Below are 22,602 nucleotides of genomic sequence, written 5' to 3' on the forward strand. Positions count from 1 at the left end.
ATGAGATAGTTGATTAACGACAATATTTCATGGAACTTAGGGTACTTAGTGGCATGGCTGATCATTATACTAACAAGAAAAGCACTGAAATCTGTGTTGCGATACATGCTACATGTTGAAGGTCTGAAGTTCTTCCATTTACACATAAGTTCTCATATAAGAAAAACAAAACTGCTATTTCTCAAGAATATTGACAAGTGGATAGTGACTGGCTTTATGTGAAAAAGACTTCATGGCATAATAAAATGGAATGATTCATATTATTAGTTCCTTCATTGCTACCAAAGAAGTGTCCTGTAAAAATTTTCAAGAACACAATTAGTGTACAAAAAGTTAAAGATTACATTTAAAATATTCAAACTGAAATAACTGCGTGCTGATAGGTACAGTGGGATGTCCGATCTATGCATTCGTTAGGATCTAAGTCACAGTAACTCTCAAAGGGCAAATGTTTCCTTTTTGCTTCATACACTTTTAGTTCATAATAAAAGAGATATTTCTTTTATGATAAAAGTGAAATAAAGATTAGAGAGTCTGCTGATGTACCTCAGTGGGAGAGTATTTAGCTTTACTCATGAAGCTCTGAGTTCAATCCCAAGCAAAAGAAAAAAAAAGTGAGTATATGGATAAAAAGCATAAGCACAAAAAGTTATAATACAGTAAAACACAAACACAAAATGAAATGAAAATTATATATAATACCACTACCCCAAACTTGAGACAATCCACTACAACTTTATCAAATTATATATATATATATATATATATATATATACATATATATGTATATGTGTGTGTGTATAGCTACAATTTTCATTTAACTAATATAAAATGTGGTGTTGTATTCACAGATTCATTTAGTCACAAAATTTTGATTGCATTATTAATATTTTACATCAACTTTCTTAAATTCAATAATATGTTAATAAATAGACTTCTACAGCATGACTATAAGTGTGTAGTATGGTTCAATGACATTAATCTTCCTTAATTTACATAATCAGTCTTTGGGTATAGGACATTTGCCAATATTTCTTTATTATAAATTAATCTGAGTTGAAAATTATTCTGCATGAACCTTTGTACATATCTTTGATTGCTGTTGTAAAATAAATTTCTAAAAAAAAATTGTCACACCAAACCTCTCTAACACATTAATTCACCAATTTTACCTCTAAAAATTTAGTCTTAATGCCGGGCGGTGGTGGCGCACGCCTTTAATCCCAGCACTTGGGAGGCAGAGGCAGGCGGATCTCTGTGAGTTCGAGACCAGCCTGGTCTACAGAGCTAGTTCCAGGACAGGCTCCAAAGCCACAGAGAAACCCTGTCTCGAAAAAACCAAAAAAAAAAAAAAAAAAAAAAATTTAGTCTTAGAAAATAATTAAGGCTCATTTAAATTCTGTTTTTAGTTTCTAAAACTTATGCTCACTTATGAACTAGAATAAAACCCTTTGTTAACAAAATCACACAATTTGAAATTTCTATACAAGCTCCATTATCTTCACATGTCATTGACATGTGAGAGTATCAAGAAGTTCTAAGCATTTGTGATAGAATAAAACCTCATTCTGAAATATGGCCCTGAATCTAACAAGTAATCTCTGTTTGTGTAGGCAACCTAGGTGGTGTGTGTGTGTGTGTGTGTGTGTGTGTGAGTGTATGTGTGTGTTGCGGGAGGTCCTTCCGCTCCTCCAGCCAATAGCCGCTGAGATACCAGCCCATTGGGGCGTGGTCTCTTTCCCTTTAAAAAAGCGGCTACTTCCCTCCTCGCTCTCTTTACATCCTGCTCTGGTTCTGGCGACTAGACTTCTTCCTAATTGCACAGAGGGCTGTTGTCTGGGATGGTGATCTGTAAGTTTATTCCCCTTTAAATAAATACCACCCTATTAATCACAATTCCAAACTGTTGTGGGATTGTTTATGACTTGCGCCTTCATCTGGCACCCAACGTTTGGTTTTAGGACCCCTCCTTCCCCTGCTGGGCTGCCTGCTGGCAGTTCAGGCATGGCCTGTGCCTTGCGGCCTGCACCTTGTGCGTGGAGCCAGCAGTTTAACATAAATCATCACGCAGTGGCTTTTCTTGCTGCAGTTCTTTATATTTTCCCTTTAGACACCTCAGATTGACTTCAAGACCCCACGCAGCCTATCGTTTTCCTCCCTACGTGGATTTAAACTCCACAGGCCCGCGTAGTCTCTGCCCACGTGGTTTGCTCTTTTCTGAGTCGTTTTCAAATCTGCCTTGCAAGCTCAGTTCTTAAGCGGAGTGAACCAGAGCACGCGGTTACTGGTTGCCGAAAGCTGCAACCCCTCGGGACGACTCTGTCACGTGGAGGCATACACGGCTTCTGGGTTACTCTTCTCTACCCCTGGATTCTGGGTTTATGGTTCCGTGTACGTAATTGATTTAATTACATTTACTTTGTTGAGCAACTTGCATTTCCCAGTTTTTAACAAATACTAGGTGGACACTGAAACAGGACCCCGTTTTCATCACGACTTGGCAACAGCGCCACCTGCTGGATAATAGGTAATATGGCAGTTTTCATTTCCAACACTAATTTTACGGTTTTGCTTACCAAAACAATGGGTTATGTCATGCAAGGTTTATATGACTATGGGGATAACTTAATTTACTGGTTACTAGGTTTCAGTATTCTTTTGAATATTCTATCATTTAGGAAAAATATGGCACTCCTAAGAACCATACAATCTTTACTAGAAACTCATGCAGGTCAGGAGATTCAGGATTCAAAACTTTGGAATCACAGGTGCAGAATGGGGACCAAAAAATTGATACCTCAGTGAAATCACTAGAAACACATGCAGGTCAGGAGATTCAGAATTTAAGAGAGACAATGATAAAAAGACTTGAAATGATTGAAGAAATTATTGGAGCTGGTGAACAGAGTAAGAAGGCACAAGGACAGGATACAATGCCACCACCAGCTATTAGAACTGGCTTACCCAGGGTTTTAGAGACATACCATGTAATACATTCTGACAAAGCGTCAACTTCTAAAGGCTCAAGGGGAGTCAGAGAAGCTAGATGGATGCCAATAGCAATGAATGATCTAAAAGAAATTAAGCAAGCTATTGTTACCTTTGGCTTGCACTTTGCATATGTTAAGGAAATGATAAGGACTTGGGCTTCTAATGCTAGAGCTACCCCCCATGATTTCCATCAGTTAGTGTCTGCAGTTTTAGATAATGGACCTTCCTTGATGTTTGGAATCTATTTCAGAGAAGAATCCAAACATATGGAACAGCAAGGAAGAGCAAAAGGTGTGGAGGTTTCCCAAGATCAAATTCTTGGTGTAGGAGAATATGCTGATCCACAGGTCCAAGCTCTTTATGATGATGAAGTACTGTGTTTATGTCACCAAGCAGCTTTAAATGCTTGGAATAGGCTACAAGATCCAGCAAAAAGTGTTGAATCATATACCAGAATTAGGCAGGGACAGAGAGAACCCTTTATTGACTTTTTGCAAAGATTAATTAAGGCTCTGGACATAGGGGTAACAGACCCAGAAGCTAGATGACTACTTCTTGAATCTCTAGCTTTTGAGAATGCAAACATAGAATGAAAAAAGATAATTGGGCCTTTAAAGTTTAGATCAACACCTATGGATGAATGGATTCAGCATACAATGAATGTTGAGACGTTTAGCTATAATGATGAATCTTGGGTAGGAGAAGCGATTTCCAAAGCAATGAGGAGACATCAAACTGCCAGGTGTTTTAATTGTGGTAAATTAGTACATCTGAAAAGGGATTGCAGGCAAAGGATTTCTAGGAATAATATCCCTTCTGGGAATGACAAAAATAGGAGACCTCGGCCTTCAGGTATATGTAGGAGATGTGGTAAAGGCCGACATTGGTCCAACGAATGCTGGTCAACAACAGACAGACAAGGCAACCCGATACCATTGGGAAACTCCTTGAGGGGCCTCTCGCAGGCCCCCAAGCCAACAGTGGCCCAGTCATTCCCAGTCACAGTAGAGAATGTGCCTCACCAAGAAAATTAAAAGCTCCAATTTCTGCTGTAAAAAATATTACTGGTCTAAATGATGAATTACGCATGGAAGATGAGTAAAAAAACCCAGTAGGACAGAGTAAATGTATATTTTGGCAGACTTCTATTAATGATCAAAGACCAAAGCTAAGAGTCTGTATAAATGGCACTTTTATTGAAGGCTTATTAGACACAGGTGCGGATGTAAGTATAATTACTCCAGAATCTTGGCATCCAAATTGGCCTCTTCAAGAGGTAGATGTTCAGTTCCTGGGAATTGGAACCCTATCTCTTGTAAAACAAAGTACAAGATGGGTTGAATGCATAGGGCCTGAAGGGCAAATAGGAAGACTAAGGCCATATATTGCCAATATTGCAATAAATTTATGGGGCTGTGACCTGCTACAGCAATGGAATACCCAGATTAACATTCCTGTAGTTCCAGGAACTCATAATTCTTGGAAGGATATGATGAGATATTATGGGAAAAGGTCACCAGCCATTCAGGCTGTACCAGAACATACAGCAAATACCAAACCTTTAGAGGTACCAACAGCCCTACCTTTAAAATGGCTAAATGAGAAGCCAATATGGATCAAACAGTGGCCTCTAGCTGAAGATAAATTACAGGCATTGGAACAGCTGGTGCAAGAGCAACTAGATGCTCACCATATTGAAGAATCAACCAGCCCTTGGAATTCTCCTGTGTTTGTTGTAAAAAAGAAATCTGGTAAATGGAGAATGGTGACAGATTTAAGAGCTGTCAACAAGGTAATTCAACCTATGGGCCCACTACAATCTGGAATTCCTTTGCCTTCTCTATTACCAAAAGGATGGCCTCTTATAGTTATTGATTTGAAAGATTGTTTTTTCACCATACCGTTACAAGAAAAGGATACAGAAAAATTTGCCTTCACAGTGCCTACTTATAATAATTCTCAGCCTAGTAGGAGATATCAATGGACTGTCCTCCCACAGGGTATGCTCAATAGTCCTACATTGTGCCAGTATTATTATTATTATTATTATTATTATTATTATTATTATTTTGGTTTTTCGGGACAGGGTTTGTCTGTGGTTTTGGAGTCTGTCCTGGAACTAGCTCTGTAGACCAGGCCAATATTTTGTAAGTAAGCCATTGGAAATAATTCGTAAACAATTCCCCAAGTCCATAATTTATCATTACATGGATGACATCTTGATATCTGATTCAAATAAAGATACTTTAGAAAGGATGTTTGAAGAAGTAAAGAAAGTCTTGCCTAGGTGGGGATTACAAATTGCCCCTGAAAAGATTCAAAGAGGAAATTCTATTAATTACCTAGGTTACAGAATAGGGTTAGAGAAAATTAAAACGCAAAAGGCACAAATTAGGAGAGACCGGTTAAAGTCTCTTAATGACTTCCAAAGATTGTTAGGAGACATTTCCAGTCTACGACCAGCTGTTGGGATAACACCGGATCTAATAGTTCATTTAAACAAAACCTTAGATGGTGATAAAGATTTGAATAGTCCAAGAAAACTGACAGCTGAAGCAGAAAAGGAACTGACAATGATTGAGAAAAATTATAGGAGGCACATGTGGATAGGGTGAATCCAAATATTAGCTGCATCCTAGTCATATTGCCTTCCAGAATTTCTCCTAAAGGGATTCTAATGCAGAGGGAAGATATTATTTTAGAGTGGATATTTATACCTAATAAACCAAGTAAAAAAATAAAAACTTATATGGAAAAAGTCTCTGAATCAATTATAAAAGATAAACTGAGACTTCGTCAACTAACAGGTATAGACCCAGCAGAAATTATAGTGTCTTTTACTACTGAAGAAATAAAAAAGTTATTGGAAGACAATGAACCATGGCAAAGAGCTTGTGCTAATTTTTTGGGAGAAATTAATAGCAACTATCCCAAAAGTGATAGACTTAACCTCATAAAAAGAACTTCTTGGATTCTTCCTAGAATTGTACGTGATGCTCCAATAACTAGAGCCCATACGTTCTATACTGATGCAAATAAATCAGAGAAAGCAGGTTATAAGTCAGATGAATTGAGTAAGGTGGAACAAAGCCCTTATAATTCTGTCCAGAAGGCAGAATTGTATGCCATTCTTATGGTGCTAAGGGATTTTAAAGAACCTCTTAATATAGTTACAGATTCACAATATGCAGAAAGAGTTATCTTGCATATTGAAACCGCTGAATTTATACCAGATGACACAGAGTTGACTTCATTGTTTATCCAGGTACAAGACATAATCAGGAACAGGCTTTGTCCAATGTACATAACACACATCCGGTCCCATACAGGTCTGCCTGGTCCTCTAGCACAAGGCAACGCTGAGATTGATCAATTATTGATTGGAAGCGTGTTGCAGGCCTCAGAATTTCATAAGAAGTATCATGTCAATAGTAAAGGCCTAAAGAAAGAATTTTCCATTATATGGCAACAAGCTAAGGACATTATAAAGAGATGTCCTACTTGTTCTTTCTATAATCAAACACCATTGCCTGCAGGGAGTAACCCAAAGGGTACTAAGAGAAATGAAATCTGGCAGATGGATGTGTTCCACTTTATGGAATTTGGTAAATTAAAATATGTACACCACATCATAGACACGTATTCAGGTTTTCAATGGGCTACTGCCCTGAGCTCAGAAAAGGTTGATTCAGTAATCACACATCTATTGGAAGTTATGGCCATCATGAGAATACCTGCACAAATAAAGACAGACAATGGTCCAGCATATGTATCTAAGAAAATGAAATGCTTTTTTGCTTATTATAATATAAAACACATTACAGGTATACCACATAATCCCACAGGTCAGGCAGTTATAGAAAGATCAAATCGTACTATAAAGGATATGCTGAACAAACAGAAAGGGACCGAAAATACCCCCAGAAATAGATTACATAATGCTTTATTGACCTTGAATTTTCTTAATGCTAATGAGAAAGGAACGACAGCAGCAGAAAGACATTGGATAATGGAAAAGTCTGCTGAACTAAATCAACCAATTTATTTCAAAGATGTGCTGACCTCTCAATGGAAGCCAGGAGATGTGCTACGTTGGGGAAGGGGTTTTGCTCTTGTTTCTACAGGAGAAGGAAAATTGTGGATACCATCAAAATTAATAAAGGTTTGATTTGAAGAGGAGAAACCTCTTGGAAAGGAGAAATGACAACTCATCCACAATGATGATATTCCTACAGGTGGTAAGAAAAACATATAGAATGGGGGCAGGGTTCTGTTCTTATCTCCACAGGAAAACACTCATCTTTGAAAAATTCAAGGGATCCTGGATGTTTGGATACTGACAGATGGAAAAATACCTGCCCAATAGGAACTATCAAGGAAACTGAATAAGTTGTGTAAGTAAAATATACTAAACCATATTTCTAAATTTATAGAGCTGGTTTTGAAGTTGGACTCTGGCTCAGTCCCTCTCCAATTCCAAGCCTGTTGGTAAGATAAAAACCCAGAGTTTCTGGAGTTTCTGTCTCATGTCAAGAGCCATGATAGGGGACAGAAAGAAATATGAGTTTAGAAAACATCTTTGCTTTTCTTCATATCTATCATACTTTTCATTGAATATATCTATCATGCCTTTCATTGAATATATATATATATATATATATGTGTGTGTGTGTGTGTGTGTATGTCTATATGATTAATGTTTAAGTTTTTCACAATGAACAATGAGTTTTTCCTGAAGTGACATTTGAAGTTTCCAGGAAGAAGATGGGGCCCCATAACAACAACTCCACCTGGTTGATATGACGTCATGATACTGATAGCGCTACAACAAGACCTTTTTTGGGTACCAGCTGCACAAGACAGTTCCAACTTGGTTAGCTGAAACAGCGCACATCTTATACAACATTCTGGCCAGACCTGCACAAAATACTAAGAGACTATTTGCAATTTTAAAAGACATTGATCTTGAAATTTAAGCATCATTTTACTTTCACAGGATCCCCCAGAAAGAACGTCGCCCCCATGACAGCTGGAAGTAACTCTAGAGGACGACGTCCCCTCTCCCAGTAAAGTTTGCCCTTGGGTTTAAGGACATCATTTAGGGGTTGATTATAATTGGTATACTGTTGAGGGTTGGGGAAGGAATTTTATAAGCTCAGGGATCATTTGGGAAAAAAAAGAGGGATAATAGATTGGTACTTGTTGGTACTTGTGAGTTATTGTTTTGAGACAAATGTATTGGTATCAATTCTTATATATTGATACAAAGTGAAAATATATTGACTATTGTATGCATGCATGTTTCTACCTCTGTTTAAAAACATTTTTATGTATTGACATATATTGTATTGATATATATATATATATATTGTATATATTTACCATATTGCAGTGTACATTTCTACCTCTGATTAAGATACTTACATATTTCTTGTGTATTGATATATATTTACCATACTGCAATGTATATTTGTACATTGTTTATATTTGGAGGTCATTGTCCTCATTTGTTTCACAGTTGTTTATTGTCTTGGTCTTTAAGTTAGATAGGTATTTAGAATTATATAGATCAATAGTATTCTAAGTTTGTCATTTATAATTAGACTAATCAGGTTCTTTAGATACATAGAGATTATACTCAGTATAGATAGATAATCTTCAACCTCTTCAAAGAGCTGTAGAAAATGGCCTTTAATCTAACTCAGAGTTTTGTGGTAGTGAGACAAAATTGCTCCTGGCAACACCGCTCTATTCCAGAGAGAATGTTGAGCACCAAAGACACTCCACCTGGAGCCTTTCTTCTTGGCTGAACTGGCCTTTGGGTAAAGAAATGCCCATACCTCAACCACTGACAGAAATACGGAGTATCTGTGAATGGAAAAAACAGGACTGTCATATCCTGCCAAGACAGGGTAAGATAGTTTTGACAAGTTTCTTGCCTTTGAAAATGGTATGTCAGTTATGTTAGGCCTTAGCCAAAGTTGGTTGCTTCAACGCTGCAAACGTGACCTTGGGTGATTGCCCAGGTAGCTAGTTGTCTCTGTGATTTTTTGCATGTTTTGGAAGTTGTTTGATTGCACTTCCTAATTACTCAGGTAACATTATTTCCCTTCTCAGATCTTCGATGGGGTTGAAGACTATATAAATGTAGTTACTTTCGACTCATGACTTAGCCAAGCTATTTATTATATAAGACCTAAGCTAGTTAGAATAGGATATTTGTACTTATTGTATATAATTTCATAGTAGGTTTAGAACTCTCTTACTTAAACAAAAGGGGGAGGTGTTGCGGGAGGTCCTTCCGCTCCTCCAGCCAATAGCCGCTGAGATACCAGCCCATTGGGTATTTTTCCCTTTAAAAAAGCGGCTACTTCCCTCCTCGCTCTCTTTACTTCCTGCTCCGGTTCCGGCGACTAGACTTCTTCCTAACTGTGCAGAGGGCTGTTGTCTGGGATGGTGATCTGTAAGTTTATTCCCCTTTAAATAAATACCACCCTATTAATCACAATTCCAAACTGTTGTGGGATTGTTTATGACTTGCGCCTTCATGTGTGTGTGTCTGGTGTGTTGAGGTGAAGAAGTCTCTTTAGAGGAAAGAAAGTGTTTTCATTTTTATAAAAAAAGTCAATGTTTTCATCATTTCCTTATACTAGTTCTACCTAACCTTGGCACACCAATTTAATCCTAGTACTTAGAAGGTATAAAACAGATGAAAGTGAGTTTGAGGACAGCCTTTTCTACACAGTGAGTTCCAGGTGAACCAGTCAGGACAACATAGTAAGATACTGCCTCAAGAGAGAAGGAAGGAAGGAAGGAAGGAAGGAAGGAAGGAAGGAAGGAAGGAAGGAAGGAAAAGCTGACTATACCTTATTTGTAATTTCTCCACCTCTGCTATAATGAACTATTTAAATATTTGAATTATATCTTTAAAATTTACTTGATTTTTTTTTAAAAAATTACTAATGAAAACCATATTCTAAAGAGTTCATGGTGTTGGGGGAAAAGGTGTGCATATATCTTAGCTAATAAATTTATGTCAACAAAAGTCACTAAGCTCCCCATCATAGTGAAAACAACTTAAGTTCCTTTTTAAAAATGTTTATTCTCTTGAAAGTCATCCCATTATACAAATTTAAAAATAAATTTCTGAGGTCATTCTTTTTCATACAAGCATATAGAATTAGCAATCAAAGACTTGGAGCCTGTATTAAATATTTTATGTTTTTGAAGAAATAAATAAGCATCAAATAGCTAAAGTAAGAAAGTAATAACTGGTTAACAAATGTTTCTCCATAATTATCAAGCCTAAAACATACATACTTAGGACATACACAGACACATATACATAGGCATGCTTTAGTTAATGATGGAGGCACATTCTTAGATACACTGTTAGGTGATTTTATGATTATACGAGCATCTTAGAGTGTACTTATACAAACATAAAGCAAAAGTCAGTCACACAATGTGACCTCTTCATGCAGATATAATAAATTAGTTAAGAAATATAATAAACATAAGATATCAGTGGTTGTCACCAGGGTAGTATGGTATATTGTTTTATGGTATAGTTTTTAAGGGTAAGAATATATTCTGGAATAATGATGAAATTAAAATTAATACTTTGGCCAATAACACTGTGGTTTATTATTACTAAGCATTAAAAACAATCGAACTCTTACATTTTTATATGGGTGGCAATACAATAATTTTATTTACATGAAAGTAGATATATGTGGTACAGTACTCTGTGTAATAATGACAACTATGTTAGTAAATAATAAGAATTCTTTTTTCTTTCCCTCTTGGAAGTTATAACATAGGATACAAAGGAGTGAAGCTTACTGGGTTGCTCCACTCAGCTTGTTTAACCTACTTGCTTATACAACCCAGGACCACCTGCCCTGAGGCGGCATCATCCACAGTAGTCTGGGTATTCATACACAAACCACTAATCAAGAAAATGCCCTACAGATTCACTTAAAGGCTATCTGAAAGAAGCATTTTCTCAATTGACTTTCCTTTTTCCAGATAACTTGAAGGTGACAAAAAGAAGCAAACAAGCCAACAAAGAAGCAGAACAGTATATATGTATATATATATGTGTGTGTGTGTGTGTGTGTTTGTGTGTGTGTATACATATATGTGTGTGCATATATATGTAACAATAAGGGAGGAAAAGAAAAATATATTCTTATTGGAAGAGAAAATATAACACATACATTACAAATGACTTAATCTTTTATTTTTCTTTTTTTCTGTAACTAGATCCTTCTCTTATGTAATACACCCCTACCTCAATTTAAATACCCTCTCCTCTTCCCAGCATCCCCACACACAGATCCACTCCCTCTCCTTTTCCCTTCAGAAAGGAGCAGACCTCCAAATGATGACTAAGCAGGACAAAACAATATACAATAAGGCAAATCAAAAGCCCTCATATAGAGGCTGGACAAGACAAACCAATGGGAGGAAAACATGAGCTGATGCAATGGCTTATTGTGCTAAGAATGACAACTTAAGATCAGTCCCCACACCCCATAGGATAAAAGAAAAGAACCAGTTCCCACAGGTTGTTCTCTGCCCACCACATGTGTCATGGTACACTTACATCAAAAAAACAAACAAATGAATAAAATAGATATAATAAAAATTATATGCAATTTTTAAAAGATGGAAAACAGATTAATGGAACAGAATTAAACTCCACAAAATCAATCCAAGTATTTATGATTATTTAAATTTTCACAATTATGTTGCAAAATCCAATGAGTAAAGAAGAATCTTATCAATAAAAAGTTTTTCTGGCAATTGTATATCTACATACAAATAAAGGTCTTATTTGTACATTGATCAAAAATCAATTCCAACTCTATCTCATGGTAAAATAAAAGTAAGAGAACAAATGTATCTTCTTTGAGAAATTGTCTATTCCAATTATTTGGTCATTTTTATTCAGTTGGGATATTTTTGTTTTCATTGTTAAACTAGATTTCTTTATGCATTCTGGATCCAGGTCCCCTATTCATTATATGCTTATAAATATTTTTACCCTAGCTGAAGATTTTCTATTTTCTTTTTGACTATAAAGAAAATAACACAAAGGACTTTTATTCTCATGTCATCTACACTATTTAGGTAGATTTATCATTTACAAATCATATCTCAATAAAGTTGCATTAAAAAAAACTATGAAATGACAGAAGCAGTATCTTTGAAAAATATTTACCAGAACCCTAAAATACTTTTCTAGGAAATATCATCGGCAAAGTAAACATAATGCTATCTGAAAAAACTCCTACATTTGACACCTAAAGATCTCAGGCACTAAAGCATATACTAAAACATTAAATTGAGCTATGGGTCATAGTCCTCAGCTTGATTTTAAATTTTTATTTTTCTTATACATGAGGATTTCCAGTACTTAACTTTTTGCTTAAGTACCTCACCTTTGTAAGATGTACCTTTGGTAAGAAGGTGCTGTAGTGTTGCTCTATCAGCAAACTTCAGATCCAGGGTTCTTGGGTTCAAATCCCAGCTCCACTATCAATAATTATGTACCCAAGAGGGAAGTATGTGATCTTTCTATAGATTGCTTTTCCTCACCTGTACCTTTCCAACAGAGTTGGGGTGAGTTTTAAGTAGTTAATGTGCAAACAGTTCTTGTAGCAGTGCCTAGAATGTAGTAAGTACTATCAGTTATTAGCACTGCTCTTATTTGGGTTTGGGGGAAGGGCAAGAAGAAGTCTTTTAAGAAATTCAGGATTAAGTAATTCCGTTTTACAGTTGGCAAAAGAAATCCTTCACCATTTTGTCTTGACTTGAACCTCCACAAAATCTCATTTCTTTCAAAGACACCATGATCTCTTATGTTTTACAGATGAAAATCTCAGCACCTTTGTCTCCTCTAACTCACCACACTTCAAGTTCACCATCGAGTACTCTTGTCAGCTCTACCTCTCCCATATTTTCCCCCATGTGCCTATATGCCACTGTATCTACCAAGAGTATACTGGTGCCAGCCTTCATCTTTTTCTTTCTCTGTGTTACAGTTACCTTCTAATTGGTCTTTCAGACTGCTCCCTGGAAACACTGAAGTCCATTTTCCACAGCAGCCAAACTATTCTTTGTAAAGCCTAAATCCAATTACATCACACCCTTGATTAAAACTTACAATAGCTTCCTCCTGTATTTGGTTTATAATCTAAACCCTTTACTATGCCCTACAAAAGATTTTATGGTAGTTGGTCTCCAAAGACTGCAAGCATCAATCAAGAGCTAAAGTCTATTTTCCCTCTGCTTGAAATTGAGTTGGCCTTGTGAATTGCTTTGACTGATGAGATGCCTTGGAAGTAACATTCTAGGACTTTGAAACTCAGATAATGTTAAACCATGGCTTCTGCTTCTGCTCTGGTGGAAACCTGTTGTCACGGATTGATTATGAGAACCCTGATGCTGCCATGCTCCGAGGAATCCCAAGATGGTATTATAAATAGACAAAACACATGTAGAAAAGTTACTCTGTACCTATATGCAAGGGAAACAAAAACCTTAAAGAACAATCCAGCTCAGAACAGGCACAAAACAAGTACTGCCAAATGTCTGCTTCTGACAACATGTAGAGTAAAGACATTACTGCGTCAGGACTTGCCCACATATCTAGTCACAAAACTGGCTAGCTTGTAATAAGTTATCTGTTCAGCTATGTTTGGGTGATTTGATGTCAGCAATAGAGAATGGAAAATCTCTTGTGTTATTTTTGTCTTTCTACTTCTCGGATCTCATCCGAAACTAAGATCTCCTTTTGTCTTTTAACATGGAAGCTCTGTTCTTATTCATGGCTCTTAAAGTCACTGTTCCCTTTGCCTTGACATATCTCTTTTTAGATGTGAGTGTAATAAACATTTTTCTTATCCCTGAGATCTCAGTTCAGCTGTCACCACCTCAGTCAGGCTGTAGCTGAGTTACCTAGAATAGCTAAGCTGCATCTCTATGATCATTCCGTCATGCTCTTTCATTTGACTTTGCAATATAGTGTAATGTTATCTGAAGCTATTTGGACTATTATTTTTGTTACCTGGTTTTCTTTCCAGTTAGGATAGCATCTTGTTTAAGATTTTGACCATTGAAAAAAGTAAATCTTAAGGCTACTTTATGCATAGTAAGTATTAAATAATGTAGATTGAATGCATGGATAAAGGTAAAAGGCTGTTCTTTCTTTCCAGGAGGCAAAAAGTAATAACTAATGGCTACAATAGTGAATGAGCCTCTACTCTTTTTGCCTAACCCACTTTCTACCACTTTTACCTTGTCTTGTTTTGTTTAAAGATTTTTAACTCATTTTACATAACAACCACAGTTCCCCCTCCTTCCCCTCAGCCTTGTTTAATTTTTTTGAAGCAAGAAGTGAGCTTTATATCAGAACCAACAAGCTTCCTTTTCCTTTGTCTTTTGTTTGGCTTGGACCATTGGTAACACTGGCAAGAGATTAGAAGCCATGAATAGAAAAGGGTCAGGGTATTTATTTTAATTATGATGTCCTGGAGAGGTCAGTAATGACTGACTGCCTCCCTCTTATAAAAATTATAGTTCCAAAGCAGGTAGTCTGCTCATACCTTATCACAGGGCTCAAATCTCCAGATGGGGCACTATTTACCTCTCCCTGCCCAGTCAGTCCAGGAGATAATAAAAGGTCCTTTTGTTACTAGCCCTGATTGTTTTATCTTTTTATGAGTTTTCTTTAGTCCTACCTGACAGTCAAAATAGTATTTTCATTAAAATTTCTTCAAGCTTCTTTAAGCATACTGTCATTGCTTTTGTCTAGTCTGGACTTCTAGTATAACAAACAAGAAACTAGGTGACTTGTAAACAAAAAGAAAGTTACTATTTATTATAGATTTAGGAGTAGGTAAATTCAAGATCAAAGCATCATCAGATTATCATCTAGAAAATGTTTACTATGTTGTGATGGCCTCTTTTTACTGTCATCACATGGTGGAAGATTCTATCTAGCTCTTTTTGGTGACTTTTGTAATGTAATTCATCCCCATCATTAGAATTTTGCCCTACTGGTCTACCCACTTTTTGGAGGTTCCTTCCTCTTCATACCTTCATGTTAAGGGTTAGGATTTTAATACCTAAACTTCAGTGATTTACAAACATTCAGACTATAGAAATTACCAAGACTGTAACAGTTATTTCTACTTCTGAACAATAGATCATTAGCAACAGCTGATTTCATTCTTTTAGAGCAATTTTAATGCCTTTAAAGATGGACAATTATATATATTTCCCACATATATCTAAATTAAAAGATGGCTACACACATTGTTACTTTTCTTTTGAAAGTATTTCCTTTGGAAAATTATGGTTCCAGACATACAAATGGATGAATGGATAAATGGACACCTAAATGCATTTGTACCCTCACACAAAACATACATGTTATTTTCAGATTAGCTTCAACTGGAGCAAATATTTAAAACACCATTTTTGTGTACTCTTTGAAATTCATGTGATAGATTTTGATTATAGTCACTCCTCCATTCCTATCCTCCTATTCTTCCTGGATAACCCCTTCCTATAAGCTCCTCCAAATTTAATGCTCTCTTTTTTGTTTTCTTATGTACTGAATACAACTAGTGTTACCTATATGGATAATGGAGGTAGAGTCATTTATTGAAGCATGGTCAGTCTACTAGATATCATACTCCTAAGGAAATTGAGTTTTTCTAGCTGAGTAGTTATTAGCTATCAATAGCTCCCCAGTTAGGGGTGGAGGCTCATGTGTCCTTCCCACATTTAAGTTGGAATGTTGACTGGCTTAATCTTTGAACAGGCAACTGTAGCTGCTATGAGCTCCTGAGTGCAGTATTCCTTTCAAGCCTGGAAGATAATGTTTTTTTTTTCTAATGCTATCTGATTCTCTTTCAATCATGTTGCCCCCTTTTCCAAGATTTCCTCTATGTTTTGGATGAGACTATGATATGCATGGCAATTTAGGGCAGAGAACTCCATAGTCATTTATTCCCTGAACTTTGACCCACTGTAAATATTTATTTTAACAATAACAACAAAAGTTACTCTGATGAAGGCTGAGAGCCTCACTCACCTGTAAGTTAATGATAAATATTTAAAGAGAGGTTTTTTTCACAGTACTTTTATCAAAATAATAGTATATTCTCCCCCAGAGACTTGGCTGGGTTACAAATTGTAAAATGGGCCTTATATCCATTCAGAAAATTATTGGTACTGCCCTGATCAGGTTTTTGTCAATCTGACCCAAGCTAGAGTTGTTCTGGAAGAGTAAACTCAATGGAGGCAATGACTCTATCAGATTGTCCATAGACAAGCCTGTAGGACATTTTCTTTAATTATTATTTTTTTTTAATTGTAAGAGTGTCTGGTGTCTTCAAGATAAGGGCATTGGATCTACTTGTGAGATGCCACATAGATGCTGGAACTTGAAACCTGTCCTTTTGAAGAATAGTCAGTGCTCTTAACCTCTGAGCAATCTTGCCAACCTAGGGCACGTTCTTGGTCATGATTGATGTGGGAGGTCCCAGCCATTTGGGTGATAGGTGGCAAGGTAGAAAGCAGTATTTCTCTACAGTCTCTGTATCAGTTTCTGATTCCAGGTTTTTGCCTTTAATTATTGTCCTGAGATCTTTGATGAACAAGTGTGATGTGGAAGTGTAAGCCAAATAAACATTTTTTGTCCTGAGTTACCTTTACTCGTGGTATTTTATCACAGCAATAGAAAACTAACTTAGATAGTTACCCCCTCCCACATTTATGGTATTGAAACCAATGTGCATGTCTCAACTACTGGGTCAATATGGCATCTTTCTGCGGTGTGGGAAGTCCTCTGTATATGTGCTGCTTTTATTGGTTAATGAATAAAACTGTTTCGGCCAGTGGCTTAGCAGAATAGAGGAAGGCAGAAATTCCAAGCAGATAGAAGAGGAAAGAAGGCAGAGTTGGGGAGATGCCATGTAGCTGCCGAAGGAGAAAGATGCCCACACACTGGTACTGGTAAACCATAAACCTCATGGTAAAATATAAAATAATAGAAATGAGTTAATTTAAGATATAAGAGCTAGGTAGAAATCCTCTTAACTGGACTCTCTGAACATGGTGGACAATGAAGGCTGATGAGAAGCCAAGGACAATGGCACTAGGTTTCGATCCTAATACATGAACTGGCTTTGTGGGAGCTTAGCCTGTTTGGATGCTCACCTTCCTGGGCCTGGATGGAAGTGGGAGGACCTTGGTCTTCCTGTAGGGCAGGGAATTTGGACTGCTCTTCAGTATCGAGAGGGAGGGGGAATGGACTGGGGGGAGGAGAAGAGGAGTGGGGATGGGGGAAGGGAGTGGGGGGAGGGGGCAATGTGTGGGAGGAGGGGGAGGGGAATGGGAAACGGGGAGCAGTTGGAAATTTTAATTAAAAAAGAATAAAAAAATAAATAAATAAAAAAAAAAGAAAGAAATCCTCTTAAGCTATTGGCCAAAGAGTATTGCAATTAATATAGTTTCTGTGTGATTATTTTGGGTCTGGGCAGCCAGGAAAAGAATGAACAGTCTATGACTACATTTCAGTGTTCAAAAAGAGTACAATGTTATTGACTTTCCTTTCTCATCAGCCTGCAGAGCGACTTGCCTTTCTATGAAAGGTAGCCAGGAGGGAAAAAGCCTCCAGGTCAATTACCAACTTGAATTCTCCAGTCCTGAATTCAAGGACAGTCTGGGCTATACAACAAGACCCTGTATTGAAATACAACCCAGTACTTGAAAGCCTGAAATAAGAAAAGTACCTCAAGTAAGAACCTTTCCTGAGCAATGTAGCTAGGTTTTTACTCCAAATAACACTATAAAACAAAAAATAATACTTATAAAGTAAATAATAATTGATCAAACAGAAAAACAGTGACAACAAAAAAGGAAATGGATGAAAAGGAAGGACGTTTTGACCCATTTAACTAGATATGCTAGCCACTTAATGAGAATATTTGTTACAAAAAGCATTAGAAAATTTGTACATGGATCATCAAGATAAATGGCTTTGTTAGTCAAGTTGTAAGGATGATGTAAAAGTAACTTAATTTGAATACAAAAATAATTTTCCTAAAAGATGAGAGCCAATGACAGAGCTAACTGGAAACAGAACTTATCATTAATTTCAAGTCACATTTGAGAAGTATTTTCACAAAACAGTTATGCATCTCTTACCATAAAAACATAAAATTTTGTGTTTGGTGAGGTTTAATGCTACTTTGTCCAAAACATTCACTTTATTCTATAAAAATCAAGGGGTACAACAATTGATCAGAGGTCAAATATGGAACTATAACTGTTTGTGTCTTTGTTTACAGAAATCCATTCTTTCCTTTTATTGGTTTATTTTAAATAATCATGCAATGGGCTGACAGAGAACAATGTGATTGGCAGTTCACAGAACTAAAGGAGATCAGAGGACTGTAAACCTTCTGCCAACTGCATCCACACGAATGAATCTGCTTCTATTGTTTTCATGCACGTTTCTGTGCAAGTATGTTTGCAAATAAAACTTGTGGTTGATTTTAAAATATTGTGGGTACATCTTAGTGGAGGGAGAAAAACAGGAATATCGTAAAACTAAAAAACAAATGTCTAAGAAAAATTACATTGTCTTACTTACATTTAAGTGAATGTGGTACTTCAGAGACAATTTAAGATATTTAAGTGAATGTGGTACTTCATTATTTAAAGACTGGTACCTGAGATTTAAAAAAGAAAGTCCCAATTTGCCTAATTTGTGGCATCTTCCAATTTCTGCTTTATTGTGGTGAATTTCAATCTATTAACACAATGTTAGCCAGTTTGTAAAATTCCTGAAAATTTACCAGTGCAATTCCATAAGACATTGTGAAGCAGCCCTAGAGGACCACAAGACTGAATTATTTCTATGTCAGTGGACTTCTCTGGTTGATTTTCTGATTTTTACTCTTGTCTTTAGAAACATTAAGAAGTGATAGCTTTTGGCATTCTTGTAAATAAAAATCAAGAAGCCACTCAACAGGAAATAGTCATTCTCTATTGAGTTGCTATGGGCTATTTGGAATTTTTTTCTTTATTTCAAAATCAGAATAAAGTGTTTTCCACAGGTAAGAAAGTGTGATGTCTTTGTGAGAAAATAACATGGTCAAAGCAGAATGGCATGAAATAACTAGGGAGGAAACCAGTGCCATCCTTACATGTGTCACAATCTTGACATGTAGTACTCATTCTATGCACCAATAGCATCTTTTTTTATGCACACAGTTCTACTAGATTACCAAACATGAGGAAAACATGCTTCCCTGGGTTTCTCTTCTTGTTTTGACTCTCTTGGAGGCCATTTGATTATATCCTATTACTTTTTTGACCCCAGTGGATGTTCCAGGTCCATATTGACTGTTTTTCACCACAATGACATTCCTTACAGGAGTTTCTCATATTGCTCTACCTCCTACTGCCCTGAAAACACATAGACAGATATGAATTTCCACATTAAAAAGGAAAAGTTTTGAAATGGGAAAAAAGGAAAACTCAAAGAAAGACTAATTGTTTAAATATTTATGTCAAGGTCCTTCAAATGTATATAGCCCCTTCTTCCTCCTTTTTCTAGCCAGAAGTGTTGAGGGGAGTGCTGCATTTCTTGAATGGTAAGGTCTACACCCTCACCCTATACTGTGAGCATTTTAACCCCATCATTCCCACTAAAAACACTCATCCAATGCTTCAACTCTCATCTTCCACAACATATTGTTAACTTCTGTTATAAAAATTTTACTGCCAGCTGAAATATTTCCATTTCCTTAAATCTTCCACAATATCCTCAAGAATATATTAAAAATTAAGCAGTAAGAAGTCATAGAGTTCACAGAACTTTATCTGCCATATACAAGATTCCAGACCTTTCATAAACACTGTTGAAGCAAGAGTAGAAGTCACTATACCTACAAGTCTATAGGTATATTTCATTTTGTATTAAATTTTCACATACAATTTGACTAAAAATGAATTGCTCCACAAAAATTTCCTATGACATAATTTGAATAAAATTAGAAATGATTAAATTTTAAGATATAGCAAAGCCATATGCAAAATTCTAAGCAAACAAAATTTATACTTAGATTTATGAACTCTCTGTTACTACCAACAGTGAAGAAACAGCACTCACTATAGTTGTTAACTGTTTTGGTTTGTAGCAAACTTTTTTGCCATAACAATTTCATAATACATTTCAATCAATCTAATTTCCCTTGTTATAATTATTAAGAACTGTCAATAGATGATGCCATGTGATTCGTTTGCCCATTGTTTTATCATGTGTTTTCTATCTTTGATAAGCAACAGATATTATCAATATAAGGGAAGGTATAAACATCTTCTATACCAGCAGTTTTAGAAGTTGAACCACCCTTTCACAAGGGTCACCTAAGACCATCAGAAAACACATATATTTATATTCATAACAGTAGCAAAATTACAGTATAAACTAGTAATGAAAACAATTTTGTATTATGGGGTTACCACAACATGAAAAACTGTATTAAAGGGCCACAGCACTATGAAGGTTGAGAATCAGTGTTCTACACAAAACCATGCTATTTAGGTCAGCTTGTTACTTTCATTAAGAAAGCTGGTAATGGGGAAGGGCTCAGTTTTCTTTAAGCTACTGGCCACTGGGAGTTAGACCATGCCCCCAGTGAGTACATAGGCAACACAAATTGGATTTAGTGTATTTGTGGGAGGGGATGCAAGGATAGGAGAGTAGACCTAGAAGAAATGGGAAGCAAGTGTGATTGGGGTGCACTGTATGAAATTACAAAATATTCAATAAAGATATTATATTGAGTTAAATGAAAAATGCTGGCATTTTGATGAGAAAAAAGGTAGCTAGTATGACTAATCTCCACTGAAATCTAAGCTTAAAAATTGAGTTAGCTGCAATACTACAAGACTCCCCATTTATAACTAACTGGAACTAAATCTCCATTTGTCTCACCTATAAGCTGAAAAGATGTTTGCAATGCTGGATGTGAAATTTCATCCAGAGACCTAAGATTCAAGCTGTGCATTTTCTGCCTCTTTCATCATTACCAGGAAGAGTGGTTCTGTAACCAGAATTTAGCTGATGATGCATGATTCACAACAGAAAGCACTTCAGCACTTCCAAAGTGATCTTGGTGTTTAAACTGTAAAGTGATTAAAATATTGAATCTGTCAGAAAGTTGTGATTCAGAGATGCTTATAATTATCTTAGAAATGTTAAGGTATTGGGGATCTGGTATTCTACTGCTGTATTCATTTAAGGTACCTGAATTAGGAAAGAAAGCAGATGTGGGAGATGATACAAACCACACGTCATCTTGTTAAATCAACTTTGAAAGGATCAAAGGATATTTAAAAATAACTTCTGTATATTTGATTTATTTGGTTAATAAAATGTACTGATATTTCAGGTAATGCATGTGGGAAATTTAGAGGGTTTAAACAAAAGGACAAATTTATGCAGCAATTCAATTGATAAATGATTTCTAGATCATTAGAAGCAAATATTTCAAAGATAAAGAAGAATATTATAGTAGCACAAATTCTAGTTGTTCTTAATAAAAATCTGGAGTCAGATATTAGGGGGAGAAAGTAAGAGATCAAAAAAGCACTGCAACCAGCCACTACAGAGACCTCTTGCCTCTACAGAATCCTCACACCAAAAAGATAATCCTGTCCTCAGATTATATCCTCTGACAGACTGTTTCAGACTGCACCTCAGACTGCATCCCTGGACTGCTGCATCAGACTGCACTGAGCTCCTGTCTCCTCCCACTTTATATTCCTCTCTCTGCCCAACCATATCCCTCTTGTCTCCATAGTGCTAGGATTAAAAGCATGTGATCCCAAGTGATGGGATCACCTTTGTGTGAGCTCTGTTTTTCTTTTAGACTAGATCAATTTTGTGTAGCCAAGGGTGGACTTAAACTAAGAGAGATCTGTCTGCCTCTGTATTCTGAGTCCTGAGATTAAAGCTCTATGTCACCACTGCCTGGCCTCTAGAGGATTAACTCTGTACTCTGATCTTCAAGCAAGCTTTATTTGTTAAAACACAAACAAAATATCACTATGTATTAGTTTTCCTACTAAAGATTATTCTATACTTTATAGCTTTGTCCACTTGACCAGTAATTAGTTGGATAAAGAGAAAACGTAGCATCTCATGGATTTCCGTAGTTTGGATCAATTAAAGACTTCATAAAATTTAATGAAAATGACCACACAACATACTCAAATTTATGGGACACAATGAAAGCAGTGTTAAGAAGAAAGTTCATAGCACTAAATGCCTACATAAAAAAAACTGGAAAAAAATCCTACACTAGTGAATTAACAGAACATTTGAAAACTTTAGAACAAAAAGAAGCAAACTTACCTAAGAGAACCTGATGGCAAAAATAATTAAATTGAGAGCTGAAATCAACAAAATAAAAACAAAAAAATACAAAGAATCAATGAGACAAAGAGTTGGTTCTTTGAGAAAATCAACAAAATAGACAAACCTTTATCCAAACTAACCAAAAGGCAGAGAGAGAA

Source organism: Chionomys nivalis, chromosome X (assembly GCF_950005125.1).
Source record: "Chionomys nivalis chromosome X, mChiNiv1.1, whole genome shotgun sequence".
Lineage (NCBI taxonomy): Eukaryota > Metazoa > Chordata > Mammalia > Rodentia > Cricetidae > Chionomys > Chionomys nivalis.